Raw genomic sequence first — 12,674 nt, forward strand, 5'->3', positions numbered from 1 at the left:
ATAATTTCAATTGTACTCTTGAAGTCTTAATCAGATAATCATAAAAGCAAACAAGATCGGTTGTGTGTTTTCATTTAAGAATAGTGTGCCCTGAAAAAAGATCAATGTCTATTGTTTTATAAACGTGGAATGATCACAACATTTGGTTAAAATGACACAATGCCTTGTGAAAGAGTATGTTGGTGAGTAAAATGATTTATCGTTGATTCCATTACCATTAGTAGTAATTTTGTATGCAGAAACTCTTTCACAGGTAACTTAGTTACTATTGATGATGAGTTTTACGGCTTTTTTCGAGGATTTAAATGCCTCGACCGAGCCGAAATGAAAAGTTCCATAGGCCCTAACAAGTAATGAAATATATATGATATTTTTTTAAACGACGATATAACATTAAAACAATAAAGATAGCAAAAATAAAATATTAAAATCAAAATACCGTAATAGCTAATGACTGACTGATAATTTGTGACGCTCTCCTAACATTATTGGCAGCAAAGAGAGAATGAGTCAAGGAGGAATTTCGGTCGGCCGCTAATTCTTTTATTTTTTATTTGATTTTCATACTCTTTTAGTTTTTAATTTGGGTTTGGGTCTAACAACTTAACTTGATTAAATGAGTTATGGATAAAAAAAGTCGTTGCCTAATAATTAAAAGATGATCAAGATCAAATAATATTTTTAAAGGTTTATAACATATATAAAAAAGTAGCCCCACCCCCCCCCCCCCCAACAAAAAAAAAGAAAAAAATTACGTGTCTTGCCCAAAGGTCCGTCTCTGACACCCTCCCAGTCGGCCTTGATTAGGTTTGTTGGAAAATATGGACCGGTCCGATTAAATTAACGCGACTGGCCGAGTTATGACACGTAAGAGTTACACCTTGGGCAACGAACAATAAACCCGCTTAACTCGCTTAACCGGTAATCACAAATGATTAACGAATAGTATCCACTTATGTAATGATCTGGTATGATTATATAAATCTAATTATGACCGAACTATCATTTATAACTGTTATAAATAATATTATACAGTCTATTTACTAATTAAATAAACAGGTTCAGGCTATTAAGAGAGTTGGACCGTAAAAGGATTTGAAGCCCGGTAGGTTTTGAAGAGTGATTATATTATGAGGGTTGAGTTATAATAAGAAGATTAGTTTTCCTAGGAAGGATAGGAAATAATCTTGTCCATTCATTTAAGAATTGAATGGTTGAGATTAGATTAGAGATATCATCAAGTGTAAAACAAGGGTAAGGACATAATAGGGATAACACATTTGTTGACTTTCTCTCTCCACATGCAAGGCACATGTCAAATACCTCCATCATTTTAAAACGTCCATAACTTTTTTATACGACATTTGATTTTCAAAACAATTTCACCATAAAAACGAGTGTTTTTTTATCTTTTATATGAGTACCATATTGCTTTATAAAAATAAAAAAACATTCGTGGGTTTTTACAATGTGTGTTTTATCATAATTGTGTTTACAAAATTGTGTTATACAAGTGTGTTTTATTTTTTCATAGTGTTTTTTGCATTGTGTTATTTAATTGTGTTTTCATTGTATTTTTGTCATTGTGTTTTTATTTTCATAGTGTTTATTTCATTGTGTATTTTACATTGTGTCTTTTTTATTGTGTTTTTCATAGTGTTTTATTTTCCGGCGAAATTTCTGAAGACTTTTCCGGCAAGGTGGTGGCGGTGGGTGGCGGTGGGAGGTGGTAGTTGTAGGAGATGAGTGAAAATTTAAGTGGGTTTTAATTAAGTGTGTTTTAATTAAGTGAGTTTTTGAAATTAAATTAAGTGGGTTCAATATGGTAGTAGACTAAAATACCCTTCTTCCTATCCTTTTTAGGAAAACCAAACTTCTTATTTGATCCTTTCTCTATATTATGATAACCATCATTATTATTATTATTTTATTATTATAGTAATAATAATAATAAACTCCAAAAGAAAGAATACATGTAACGTACCTTTCTTTCTTTCCAAGAAACTAGGTACCTGCCACCAAAAACAAAGCCACCGTCCACTTTCTTTCTTGAACCACCTTTATTGCGCCATCACAACTGCCGCAGGTGACCTCCGGCCACAGTTACAGGCTGCCGCTCAGTAGCGCTCCTCCACCATTGCGCAGCCTGATTCACACGCCGTTCGTTGTCGCTCAAGCGCCACCACGACTCACTCGTTTCAGTTCGTGTACTAGCATCGTTTGTTGAACCTCATGTCTCGAGCAATTATTTATTAACCGAGGTAAATTTATGTATTGTCGGTTTACAATTATATGTTTATTTATTTTATGATTCGTACTCATATTGTTTGTAACCGGATCCTGTACAGTTCCTAAAAGTGATGATTACTCGATTTTATTCGCTGCGTGTTTGTCTATTTATTAATATGATTAATAATTATGAAAAATTTATTAAAACCGGGTTTAATTGTTAAACCGTTGACTAATCACCACCTGAACCCAACAATGGTGTCAGAGACAGGTCACAACATACGAGTCGAATATGGTCTTTTCACCGGATCTACATCATAAACTTCAAGCTAGTTGAAGTTTTTGATCTAGATAATTTTCTAGGGCAATATTGGTTTGGTCAAAGTTTTCATTTATTTTATTTGACCAAAATGTTGCCCGATTTTATTTTTATTGAATATGGAAATCTGGCCCGATCATTGTGTGTTTGGTTGTTTGGTTTTTGATTTTGGCCATATGGATGGTTCAAAGTTGTATTGAATTTTTCGGTTTTATTTTATGGTTTTTGGCCACTTTGATGGTTCAAAATTGTAATAGATAGGGTTAGGTTTTTCATTATATATATTTTATAATATTGTAATGAAGAAGACCCGAAGGAAAACCGAGGACGAGCTCACGAAGTTCATGAAGTCATCGAGAGTTAACAAAGATGATGGGATGCACCAAGAGTCCCTCCTTGTGGTTGTTTTGTGTTGTGACCCCTTGACCCATTTGGTCTTGCTAATAGGCTCTAGCAAGACCAATCATCTATATTGGCCATTTAAGATTTACATATTCTTGTTTGCTATTGTGGTTGCTTGCTTTATTATAATAGGTTATAATACCACCAACCTAATACCAAATATTTTAAAATAAATTAACCAATTATTGTTTTTGAAAAATTAAACTAGATTTGATTTTCCAAAACTAAAAAACTTAATAGTTTATCTATTAACTTAAAGTTGGTTTGAGATATCGCGACAAACTTAGTTTTAATAGGTTATTTAAAACTAAGTGTACTGAGAGATGAAATGATTTATCATGTTGTCCCGATTAATACAGTAAAACTGGACTTTTACTCTTTGGTAAATTTAAAATTAATCTCAATTTTAAAAATCAATAGTCTATGTCATCCTACTATAAGCCACACTTGAGGCATACTAGGGCGACTATTACTTTACTCTTCTGTTACGTTCTACAGCTGTCTGAAGACTAAAGTGGTCATAGATGAGGCTAAACATATCAACTTAGGCAATTTTGTCTTAATAGGCCTCATAACGGAGAGTTGTGCTTTATTCACAATTGGCAATCGTTGTCAGTCTGCCTAACCACTTACTAATATTGTGTGCTACAGCTGCCATTACTAACTGGAAGCTAGATTCTCTGTAAGGCCCAATCTGTATTTGTCTTTTGTATTTGTATTTAGTCTTGTTTATGTTGTTAGTTTGTTTACTTATGTATGTATTGAGCCCAAGGCCGATTGTATTTGGAGCCCATTGGGCATGTTATATGAAAGATGTGTATGGGAATACACACACTATATAAAGTGTGTGTATCACATACACTAAGTAACATTTTGCAAATAATCTTACCAACCTACATACTCCCTCTCCCTCTCTCTCCACCTTCGGCCATCATAGCATCACCACAAGATCCGAGATCTCGGTCCTAGCTAGTTGTTTCCGCCAACTAGTTGAGAGGTTGATCCAAGACAACTAGCAATTAGTTCTTTTGTTTTTTGATCCGGTCACGGGTCTTACAATTGGTATCAAAGATTTCGGGCTCTACTAGTTGTATATCTTGGGTCACAACCTTGGATTTTGGTCTTGTGTGTATCAAAGACAGATTTCCAAGAAAATAAGTGGGTTTCGGGTTCATAAGTTCTTCAAAAGGTTCAGAATGGAACAAGGATCTCTTGTTAGTGCGCATATCGTCAAAAATGAAAGGGTACGTCGAACAGTTGAAGAAATGGCAGCGGACTTCATCTTGAACTCTCTCCCCAGCTCTTACGACAAGTTCGTAATGAATTTCAATATGAATGCCTGGGTGAAGACAGTGTCGGAGCTTCATGGTATGCTCAAGAAGGCTGAGATGAATATTCCTACTAAAACTAATCAAGTTCTGATGGTTCGATCTGCTAGTGTCAAGAAGCCTAAACCCAAGAACCAAGGTTATAAGATAAACGCAAGAAGATGGTTAATGTTGCTGCCAAGCATGCCACCAACACTAACAAGAGTGTGGCAAAGGTACCACCGCAGCCTCCTGAGGAGCGCCAGTGCTACAAGTGCAACAAGATGGGGCACTGGATGCGTAACTAGCCCGAGCATCTAGCCGAGCTAGCAAAGAAGAGAGCCAATGGTGAAGGCTCCTGTAATGATATTTCCATATACGTTATTGAACTTTTCACTGTTTCTAGCAACACATGGGTATTTGATACCGGATGTGGTTACCACATCGTTAATATCTTGCAGGAGCCTGAAAACTGGAAGAAGCTGAAACAAGGCAGCATGAAAATCATCGTTGGTGATGGGAAGAGAGTCCCAGTTCTTGCAACTGGCACATACCGTTTTGCTTGTCCGTCTGGCCTTGTAGTTACTTTGAATAAATGTTTGTTTGCACCTGGTTTGACCAGAAATATTATTTTAGTTTATTTACTCTTTGAACAAGGATTTAAGTACGCTTTTAATGGTATTGCTATTTCTACCTACTTGAATGATGTCTTTTGTTTTGAGGCTAAACCTCGAAATGGTATTTATGAGATTGACAATAATGTATTTAGTCTTTCCAAACGTATCAGATCTGGCATCAATGATACGTTTCTATGGCATTGCCGACTTGGTCACATAAGAAAGTCATGAGTTAAAAGACTCCAATCCGAAGGGATTCTTGAATCCACGGGACCAGACCGTTTGACGACTGTGAGACTTGTTCAGATGGAAAACTCGCCAAGGACTCATTCACTCATAAAAGTGAACGAGCAAGGGATATGTTAGGACTTATACATACAAATGTACGCGGCCCTTTCAGAACTATGTCTAGAAATCATGAAAGATACTTCATTTCTTTTGTTGACGATTATAGTCGATATTCTTATGTGTATCTTATGAAACACAAACATGAAACTTTTGAAAAGTTCAAAGAGTTTCAAAACGGAGTGTAAAACCAACTCGGAAAAACTATTAAAATGCTTCGATTAGATCGAGGTTGAGAGTATCTCAGCTCAGAGCTCATCAATCATCTAAAAGAGCGTGGAATTGTTTCACAAGTCACTCCACCCGGCACACCCCAACATTATGGCGTGAGCGAGAGGAGAAATCGAACCTTGCTAAACATGGTGCGATCAATGATGTGTAGAACTAACTTGGCTCAATCCTTTTGAATCTTTGCCCTTATGACGGCCTCCCGCATTGTTAATCTAGCTCCAATTAAAAAGGTAAAAAAAACCATATAAGATATATAATGGGCGTAAACCCAATTTGTCTTTCCTTAGAGTATGGGGATGCGATGCATATGTCACCAGTGATTATGATGACAAACTCGATCCACGCGGCCTAAAAGTTGTTTCCGTCATGTAGTATAACCAAAGCAGATATTATTTCTTCCACCCTGATACAAATTTGATTTCTATCAAAAGGAAGGGCCACTTCCTCAAGAAAGAAATTCTCGATCGAGGAACTGGAAATAATATTGTCGATCTAGAAGAAATTCAAGAACCACAATCAACCGCCGAGGAAGTTGGAGCGTCTGAACAACAAGATGTTGTTGTTGATACATCAAACATAAACACAAGCGTTCGCAGAAGTAGTAGAACTCGCATACCAAATTCTAAATGCATATAGCATCTAAATGGTGATGGAGGCCCAAGTATTGAAGAGTGTGCCATGTTATATTTGGAGGCCCATGATCATGCTCCAAAGGTGGCCCACGAAAATGGGTATAACTTGGCCTACGAACCTCCATTTCAAGCCCATGGCCAGTCAAATCGAAGCTAGAGACGAGGAGCACGTTGTGACAAATTCCTACGGCGAATTGTCCCTTGTCCAAAGCCCAAAAACGCCTCCTAAATAAAGTTATGGGTCTTTTTATGTTTTTTCATCAGTTTTTACATTTTTATTTTTGGGTATGTGTTTGGCCCATGGCCTTTTTTAGGCCCATTTCAAATTTAAAAGTATAATTATATGATTCTAATGTAATGTGAGAAGTCAGACTTGAATTTTATCAATAAAAAATTTCTCTTCATTTGACTTAACCTTTGGGTGGGATTTGGGAGTTTTGAGAAGTTCATCATGGGCATTAACGGAATCAACGTGATTTGATCTCCATTATCATTTTACCGCTGCATCAGATGTTCCCGAGGTCTTATTAGTATCCGAGTCAAATAACGAACCTACTAACTATAAATCTGCTGTCTTAGATCCGGAATCTGAGAAATGGCAAGAAGCCATGATCGACGAGATGCAATCTATGCATGACAATCAAGTCTGGAACTTGGTTGAGCTACCCCCGAAGGTTGGGCAGTATGGAGCAAGTGGATTTTCAAAAGAAAAACCGATATGCATGGAAATGTACAAACCTATAAAGCACAGCTAGTCGTGAAAGGTTTTACTCAAACTCTGGGTGTCTATGATGAAACTTTGTCACCCGTTGCTATGACTAAGTCATAGCACGCTTCTCAATGGATAACTCCAAGAAAGGAGGTGCTCCCATTGCTAAAGGAACCGTGTTGAACAAATCGCAATCTACGGCAACAGACGTTGAAACTAAGCACATGCAAGCAATTCCATATGCTTCAGCGATTGGTTCTATCATGTACGTTATGTTATGCAATATACCTAACGTCTCGTATGCTTTAAGCATGGCTAGCTGTTTTAGCAAAATCCTGGCATTTCCCATTGGACTGCAGTGATGAACATTCTAAGGTACCTAAAAAGGACCGGGGATATGTTCTTAGTGTTTGGAGGACCGTCAGAGGATCTCACTGTAAGGTGTTACACTGATGCTAGCTTCCAGACTGATAGAGATGATTCTTGCTCACAATCAGGATTTGTATTCACTCTCAATGGAGGAGCTATTTACTGGAAAAGCTCCAGGCAGAGTATGGTCGCGGATTCCACCACTGAATTTGAATACATAGCTGCATCAGATGCTGCTACGGAGGCTTCTAGGATGAAGAAGTTCATCACTGTCCTCGATGTGGTTCCGATTATTCATAAACCAATTGAGGTGTTCTGTGTTAACATAGGTGCTATTGCTCAGGCCAAAGAGCCCAAATCTCATGACAGAGCCAAGCACGTTCTAAGGAAGTTCCACCTTATACGTGAAATTATGGAATGAGGAGACATCAGAATAAGCAAAGTAGACACAGATCAAAACCTAGCAGACCCGATCACTAAGCCGATAACTCAGGACAAGCATGACCAACATAGGGATGCTATCAGTGTAACATCCTACTTTTGATAATAATAATAATAATAATAAATAAAAGGAATTTTAGTTTACTTAATAGAGTGTTATTATTTAGTTAAGTTTAATAAATTGATAGAATGTGGGCTTGGTCTATAAAAGATGGAATAAGGGATGGTGATGGGCCTTAGGTCCATGGGCTTAAACCTCCCTAAAACGCTCATTCTTATCTTCTTGTCTCCCTACACACTCAAAGACACACACAAACACTCCTCTATCCTTTACAGATCATATTTGAATATGATCCAAGGAGGTTTGTGCTAGATCGTCGTCATACAAACAAGAAAAACGTCCTTAGTCACGTGTCGAAGCTAACCCGTAGCCGCGATACGCCAAAAAGGTACATTTTAATGTACACGTTACGTTTTTAAGGTCGGCTTGCCCTAAGATTTGATGCAAAAGAAAATCGGGCCTTATTATGTAAGAAAGTTATGCACTTGGATGTAAACGAGGTGTTTTGGAATGAAACGGGACATACATGTGACGTTTGGACCGTGTTAACACAAGGAAACGATGTCGTTATAGACCAAGGCTCATTCATTATGCAAAACGGGCTAAATGAGTCGAAAGGAAAGGCTGGGAAGTGATAAAAATATAACCCATATTCGAATCGAGTCCTTAGGAAACCTGATTCAAAAGAAATGTAATCAAATCGAATGGCCAGGAAAGTGATCGAATCGAATGGTGATTCGATTCGAATAGAAAGTTCACTCTAATAGAAATTCCATTCGAATAGAATGTCCATTCGATTAGAACTGAGAATTCGATTAGATCAGTCTAGACGTAGAAATTTATGATGAATTTTTAGTAAAGGACTGTTAATGAAAATAAAATTTTTATATCAGGCTCTTGCCCCTTAGACCCTGCTAGGGGCTGCTTCCCCTAGACCCCACTGCCAGGGGTGTTGCCCCCGGATCCCCGTAGCTAGCGGTTACAATAACTTAGAAGTATGATATAATTAGAAGTAGTTAATTGATACTATAATTGTTACACAGTTAGCCGTGCACAGCTTAGGAGGGGTATCACAGTTAACTCTGAAAAGAAAAGGATACATGTGAGTTTCTATCCCCATTTCTTTATCATGTTTTTGGGGCTGTGTGCATACTCGATGTGATTAGTTAATACACTTACCCTAAGTGGCGAGTGTATGATATGTGAAAATTGTGATGTTGTATCTATAATATATGAATGTTTTATAAATGATATTTGAATAATATTGAAGGTATAAGAACTAAAAGTAAACAAGTAAAGGTATATGAATACATGTACGGTTATGGTATTGTTGGTCGACAAACAAGAGAGAACCGAACCCTAATACTATTTGGGGCAAGAGGGAACCGGACCCTAATAATATTCGAGGCAAAAGGGAACTGGACCCTAATAATATCCGAGGCAAGAAGGAACCGGGCCCTAATAATACTCGTGGAAATAGGGCGAAATGCTCTTTAAAACGTATAAGTATGTGTATAAAGAGAGATAAAATATGAAAGTATGAAAGTAAGGAAGTAAGGATGAAGGTATATGCTTATGTGTGTATGAAGGAAAGTAAAGCAGGTTAAGTATGTATTATATAAACGTATTGTATGTTGCCTGATTAACTAGAACTCACTCAACGTAGCTGACTGTTAGTATATACGCAGTTGAGTAGAATTAGACAGATAGCTTGAAGGGGGACACATGGCAGAAGAATAAAGAAGTTGGAATCTGAAGACTTTATTTTTGATGTTTAAACAAAGAGTCATGTTTATTGTTGTTTTAAATTTTAAGACTTAGGTAATAGATGGTTGACATTTATCTTTTCTGTTAAAAGTTTTATTTAACTCTGGTGTTTAGAACTGTGTTTATGAGTAAATCCAACGTCCAATGTAGGGCACCAGGACCAGGACCTTCCAATCGGTCTTTGATTAGCATTTAAACAATTATACTTTTTAGTTCACTTTTGATTTGACGGTTAAATGCAAATACTGAATATTATAATTGTGTTCATTTTAATATGTTTAATCCATAAATATTGTATTCTAAATTATCCGTACTCGGTCAGACTCGTGGGAAAGATTCTGAATTAAGACTATTTTGACTTTGGACTCAAGGAGTTGACTTCCAAACTCATAGACCTTATTATAAATGACGTTGGATGTAACTCTCATCAAATCATCTTCATGGATCTTAGTCATGAGATGTTTTGATATTGGTATACTCATTTAGTATCCTTAGAACTGAGATACATATTAGAACTTTTGTTTACTAAAGGCTATTCTTCGATAAGTGTCAACCACTGTCGCGTAACTGCCTGCTATAAAGGCGTTGGTTGGGAATATTCCGAAGTTCAGTGGGAGTTGTATGTAATCAAGATGGGATTTTGTACTCTTACATAACATGTAACAGTTAGACATATTGGCACCCTCGTTGATTCAAACTGGTGAAGTGTAAGGCCTCACCCAAACTTACTGTGTGTTTGATTGGACCACTTTGATTCTAGATCAAGAACAATAATGATTGAACGCCATGTGAGATTTAATTTAATCCATGTTTCATTGTTCAATTGATGTCTTATACAGAAAGGATAGATGACAAAGATTACCATAAGCTCATTATCTTGCAATAGTGTATTCCAAGATGCTTTGGTTAATCAATTTAAAGTCTTATAACTTGTTGGAGGCAGCCATGTGTAGCTAGAGCACCGCTGACTGTTTGCGATAAGGAACTTAATCGAAAGCCATCCAAGTGGGAGACTGTTGGAAAATATGAACCGGTCCGTTTAAATTAACGCGACCGACCGAGTTATGACCCGTAAGAGTTACACATTGGGAAACGAACAATAAACCCGCTTAACTCGCTTAACCGGTAATCACGAACGATTAACGAATAGTATTACATTTATGTAATTTTCTAGTATGATTATATAAATCTAATTCTGACCGAACTATTATTTATAACTGTTATAAATAATATTATATAGTTTATTTACAAATTAAATAAACTGGTTCTGCCTTTTAACGAGAGTTGGACCGTAAAATGATTTGAGGCCCGGTAGGTTTTGAGGAGTGATTATATTATGATAACAATCATTATCATAATAACAATCTAACTATACTATTAAAACAAATGAGTTTAACTCAACATGGAATCTTCCTATTGATGAATTCTTAAACTTTCCATTTTCATCTACCACTTCTCTATTTTTGATGTGAATAAAAAAAATTCTAACATAAATAAAAATACTAGACAATAATTTATATTAAATGATTATTGCTTATTAATATTAATTTATATCATTTATATTATTTCTTTTTCATTAATCAATATAACATATTTTACCCTAAACCGAAATCAATCATCCCCTCTTTCACGCCTCCATCATGTTCTTCCACGGATCTCTACCTTCATTTTATTTATCCGACAAATTGACCGTCCACCGTCGATGAAGCTGTTCACCAGCTGGATGTTTAATCTACAACAAATCCGCCTACCATTACTGTGTTAACAAACCATTAACGTTTCTACTGGTCACTTAAAACATTAGGTATTATGTTGTGTATGTTGATTCACATGAAATAATTTTTTTTTTTTATGATTTCATACACTAATTTAGGCTTCCCACCATGGGTTCGATCAAATGTCAGTTTGTTAATTATTGCTTAATGTTTAATTGTTTAATTTATTAATTGATAAATAATGGTTTTAGTTTTAGATTTATAAGATTTGACCGATTAATTGCAAGTAAACTTGAAATCTGTAATCAATTGCAAGTAAATTTCTCTATATTATGAATAAATCAACCATATGATTAAGGATTACTTTGATTACGGAATTTCAAAATTATAATAAATTATGATTTATACGTGGTATGAATGATTTTAACATAATCATCAAATCAACCATATGATTAAAGATCTAATATTATCATAATGATTCTAATTTTAGGGATGGTAATAAATAAAAAATAAAATTCATTATACAAGAAACAATTATCATGGGGATTCTAAAATTATCATAAATCTACAACTTATATCAATTAAGCAATTATTCAATTGATGATTAATTTTATTAAAGGTAATGAATAAAAATAAATCAGTTACATATTTTTGTACATTACTATCTTTATGTTGTATGTTGAAATATGGTGTATATTTAAACATATTAATTTTATTTATATTTTAATTATAATATAATAATATAATTTAACAAAATTAAATTAAAATATTTCAAAATCCGTAATCAATGACCTCCTAATTTTCGTCCATATTTCAAGTTAATTCAAAATCCCTAATTTTATGATTTTTAATTAATTACATTTATATCTTCCTTCTTTATTCACCTATCCAAAAATTCAAACATCTAATACATATGTATAAATACTTTGACCTTCACACAATAATTCTCACACCATCACACCGGAATTAGCAAAAAACGAATTTGTTTCTTTGTAAGGTATATAGTATGGTCGTACTTATATAACTCATTTTGTTGTTTAGTTATTCAGTTCAAAGTATACTTGTTCAAAAATTAATAGGTTGTTTATTTTTAATTTTTCACCACCAGAAAGATGGAGCCAACAAACATTACAACGTTGAACCAATTAGATGTGCTTAACAACGACTATGTCCTCAAGGTTCGTATTTTGAAATTATGGCGTCTCAAGGACAATAAAAAGCCCAGAGAAGATTGGTCAATAGAGATGATTTTGCAAGACGAAATGGTATTGTTACATAAAAATAAATAGCTTACCATAATCCGAACTTTACTTTTATTCCAAATTACACATTCATTAATTTTAGTTTATTATTCACACAATTTTGTACTAATTATTTGATGGTGAGTGTTTTTATATTTATTGGTTAGGTTTCACCAATTTTGTATTAATACACATTTATATGTTTTTCCATTAAGGTTATATCGTTTTCCGGTAAGGTTTACATTTGTTCACATAATTCAATTATCCATAATTGGTAATTTATTTACTA

Source organism: Bidens hawaiensis, unplaced genomic scaffold (genome assembly GCF_021521415.1).
Source record: "Bidens hawaiensis isolate Kalapana, Puna unplaced genomic scaffold, B.hawaiensis_p1.1 tig00000190_1, whole genome shotgun sequence".
Taxonomy (NCBI): Eukaryota; Viridiplantae; Streptophyta; class Magnoliopsida; order Asterales; family Asteraceae; genus Bidens; species Bidens hawaiensis.